Here is a 4499-nt window from a genome sequence, read left to right on the forward strand (position 1 = left end):
AGGGGTCCTCGGTCCAGGACTGATGAGGTTCCCATAATGGGGCTTCGTCTTCCCATCAGCCATCTAGGGCCAAGGTATCGGACCACTTTGATCCCACTAGACTTTCTGCCGATGAGATTTATGAACTCACAGCTTGGTATAGGATCTTCGAACAGTTCAACTACTCCCTTCCTCTTGGGGCATTCCCTTGGGAGCATGACGAGGACAAAGTCGCCATCTTCAAGGAGGCTCTAAAGGCAGGTCTCTGGTTTCCTCTTCACCTATTTATCCCTAAGATCCTAAATTATTACAATATTAGCCTCTATTAGTTGCACCCGAACTCAATCTGTACTCTAATCAGTGCAATTTCCTTTTGTCATCATATCGACCTTCCCCTAGATTTTAGGACCTTTGCCAGCCTCTGCCAAATTAAACAGAACCCTGCCATCACCTTGGGTAAGGTTAGTTACTACTTGTCTTACCGACCCAGAAACAAACTTTTACACAGCTTCCCTTCCAAAGTGCCAGCCAGGAAGAGGAAGTTCTTCTTCCTTGAGCTACCTGGTGGATAGCCGTTCTTGATGTCCTAGAGAGAGGGGGCAAGAGACTTTGGGGATGAGACCTTATGCGAGCATGTGTAGGACAGAGTGAGGAACCTTGTGAACTACCAATTGATGCTGAGTGATTTCTTGTTTGAGGAGAAACTGATCCAGGCCGAGCTGAGTCCTCCGGGTAGGTCATCATCTAAGGCTTGGGAGTTCCCTTTCTTTACTTTAAGTTAGTTTGACTAGCTCTTAGGCTTCTCGTGTAGGAGACATGTCGAGCTTACCAATTTTCGGGTTGCTTCAAAACATGAAGAGGAAGAAGAAGAGAAAGGTAATCATTGAGGAAACACCTTGGGTACTAGATCCCGAGCCTACAACATTGAGTGCTACCAAGGTGGTCCCGTGGTCAACCTGGTTGGAAAAGATCAGCCAAAGAGGACCTCACTAGAGACTGAGGCAGCCCAGACATCCAAGGCACGTCATCTACCACCCAGGGCTGCGGTGATCAAAAGTTCGGGTGCGGAGGACGTTTCCAAGAGGAGGCATACCATCATCTACCACTCAAGGAGGTCACTAAACTTCGTGAAGCGCATCCTAGCATGCTTGGCGACAAAACCATGTGCTACCTGATGATGATAAGTTTCCAATCTCTTTGTCATGTTATTCTTGATTTGTATACCATACTTAGCTTCTGTTTTCTTTTGTAGGCGAACACTTTGACTCACTCCCTATTCAGACAATCTGAAAGGCATCCAGCGAGAGTTGAATTAATCAAGGCGACAACGAATGAGTATCAGTCTTAGGTTGAATGGACCATTCCATTCATTGACGAGATGAAAAACAAGTTGATCGCAAAGCAAAACCAGATTGGTGAGTTGGAGCTTCATGTCGAGAAGCTCAACCAAGAGCTGTAGTAGAAGGAATCTCTCTTCACTGAGCATAGGGCATAGCTCCTTGATGAGGTCTAGGCTTCTAGGGTTCTAGTTGTCAAGGAGTTCAAGACTTAACCAACTTCCTGAAGGAAAGGGAGTTTGACACCGACACTTTTCGCTAAGCCTTCAAGATGTGTTGAATGCTGGTGGGGTCGATGTACCCCAAGGTCAACCTTTTCAAGATAAAGTCCTCAACTTGCATGAATGAGATGATGGATCGAGTCGATCTAGAGCTTGACTCTGAGGATGAGAAAGATGGGGTCGACAAGGGAGTTGCAACTAGTGAGAGCTATTGGGGTTGATGTTGATGCCACCAAGGTTGTTGGTGATGCGGTCGAGGAGCCCTATGATGTTTGAAGTATATTGTCTCTTTTCTTGAACCCCCCTAGTATATATAATGTGTCAAGTCTCCAACCTCGGCCTGAATTTTTTTTTTGATGATGTAACTCTTTTTCATCTTTAATGAAACTTATTTTTGTACACCTTGCATCTACTTTCTTTGAAAGATATACTTCAAAAAGTAGACTATGGGATTATAACCCGAAGTGCCTAGGTGTCAAAGCAACTAAGCATAGTAAGGGATAATGACCGAAAGTGCCTAGGTGCCGAAGTGGCTAAGTATATTGAATTGCCTACATCATCGCAAGATCAACATAGGGGGCATTTAGACTGAGAGCGACTTGGCATCCCCTTTAGATATAGTTTAGTTGACGTATTCCATAATGTAGATTGGTTCGACCAAGTCGTCAAAGCGGGTGGTGTCTTTTCTTTACACAGCGAAATTTTTTAAGTTGTGGATGCTTGAATTCAGACAAAGTATCTTATTAAGTTATCCACGTTCAATGCACGCGGTACCTGCCTCCCCTCCAATGCCTTGAGCTTGTACATTCCTTCACTGATCACCCTAAATAGGTAGGGACCTTCCTAGTTCGGTCCTAGCTTTCCAACACCAGGCTTAGGTACTAGAACTTTCTGGAGTACTAAGTCGCCGACTTGGAATTGGCGTCTCTTGACTCGAGTATTATAGTACTAAACTACTCGCTGCTGGTAGGTCACGATCCGAATATATGCCAAGTCCTAGACTTCTTCCACTAGGTCGAGGTTGGTTCGCAGCTCGTCCTCATTGGTCTCCTTATCGTATGCCTTAGACCGTAAGGTCAACACTTCGATCTCGGTAAGGATGATAACCTTCATTCCATATGCTAGATTGAAAGGAGTCTTTCCAGTTGCCGTTTTAATTGTAGTTCAATAGGCCCAAAGAACATTGGACATCCTTTGCCCTAGACTTATTAGGGTTGAACTTCATGTTACATTTTCTTAAAATTTCAAAAATAGAATTCAAATTGGAAATTAAAGAATTAGAAAACCGAGTTTTCACTATCATATCATCAACATATGCCTCTATTTTATTTTCAATTAATTTTGAGAAAATTTTGTTTCCAAGTCACTAGAAAGTTGCTTCAAACCAAAAGGCATTACTTTGTAGTAGTACAAACCTAATTCAATTATAAATAGAGTCTTTTCCTGGTCAGCTACGTGCATCTGAATTTAGTTATAGCCGGAATATGCGTCCATGAAACCAAATAACTCATTAAACTGTTTGTGAACATTGGAAAAATATCCATCCCGTAGTTTACTTGATGGCCAAATAGATGTAGTTGCCACCCATCGGAAATAATTAACGGAGTGATGGGGCTTCCGGATTTAGCTTTGGTAAAACATCTCCGAATTAATAGTGACTCTATACCCCTCTCGCTGAAATCACCTCTTTGTAATTAATTTTTTTTTATTTGATTTTGCTTGTAAAACAAAGAAATACGGCAAGTTGGTGGATTGGGATTCCATATTTTCTAGCAAATTGGAAGGGTGTTATTGAAATCGCATTCCCCTCCCTCCATCAGACCAACTCCTTTTGGACGTAGGAACCTGGCAAAAATCCCCACCTTCGGACTGAGTTGGTAAGTCTGAGGTGTGGAGAGAGCGAGACATCCTCCTTCAAATGCCAGATAATACATGATTCTCACCCAAAAAAGAAAAGCTGCAGCGAGCTGATTAAGTCAATAGCAAGGAACTGAGATAATGAAACCAAAGTTAGATTAATAGACTTAATTATTCAACCAGTAGAAAAGACTAAAAAAATAAATAATTAAATAAGGATGAGGTAGAAGATTTACCTCTTGTGGTCTGAAACAAAAAAATGCTGCAAGAGACTTTGAGAAGCTCGGCTTTCCTGGCGATCTGTTTTTAGCGGCGGAATGTCAGCTTGGGTTCGAACTGGATGGCTACGAGGATGGAGCCATCGGCGATGAGATGTAACCAGAGTAAAGAAATGAAGAAGATAAGAATCTACTCTTCCACTGAAGCTTTTGGTTAGAGGATTTATTTTCAGGAGTTGACGAAACCCTAGAGAAAGGACTGATGAGTAGAGCTTCCCTAACCCTTGTTCGCTCACTCTTTCTTCCCAAAAAAACTTTTCTCTTCTCTCTCGAAAGGTGCCTCTCTTCTCATCTCAGTCCCGTTCAATCTCCCTCACTCAGTCGAGCTTCGAGACTCCCTCTTCAAACCTCCCTCATCCGACTAGCATTCTCTCGTTTTCTCTCTCAGACGCCTTGCCTTTTCTCTCCCCGATAGCTTGCTTTAGCCCACTCGAACTCTCTCTCTTCCTTCAAAAGCTTAAGGCGGCCAGACCCCATTCTCAAGTTTCACCCCATCCACCCCTTTTCCTCTTAGGATCGGTCCCCTTTTATAATGTGAAGGACGAATTTTTCGAAATTTCTCAAAATGAAGGAGGGGTTCTAGTGGGTGAGTTAAGATTTGAAGTGGGTAAATGAATGAGGGCTTAGAGTGGTGTTTGGGCAATTCAGGTGATTTGGGTAATTTGGGTTTAGAGGACATTTTTGGAAACTTGGGGTAATTTAGGAATTAGATTAGGGGGTATTTTGGTAATTGATCTAAGGGGCATTTTGGTAATTTGGTCAAAGTTATTTTGGGAATTTGGTTTGAGGGTAATTCTGGTAATTTGGTCAAGGGTATTTTGGACATT

General features: G+C 42.7%; 1 long non-coding RNA gene across 1 annotated transcript; it reads right to left on the minus strand.

The window, feature by feature from the left end:
- Window positions 1–3224: 3224 nt before the first annotated feature.
- On the minus strand, window positions 3225–4239 carry LOC148845127 (uncharacterized). The gene is made up of 2 exons (XR_016101824.1): window positions 3631–4239; window positions 3225–3527 (listed from the first exon to the last, which is right to left on the minus strand). It is a non-coding gene; the product is annotated as an uncharacterized LOC148845127 (long non-coding RNA).
- Between the last annotated feature and the right edge of the window lie 260 nt (window positions 4240–4499).

Source organism: Nelumbo lutea, chromosome 7 (assembly GCF_056320005.1).
Source record: "Nelumbo lutea isolate HS-2025 chromosome 7, American lotus-T2T, whole genome shotgun sequence".
NCBI classification, from domain to species: Eukaryota; Viridiplantae; Streptophyta; class Magnoliopsida; order Proteales; family Nelumbonaceae; genus Nelumbo; species Nelumbo lutea.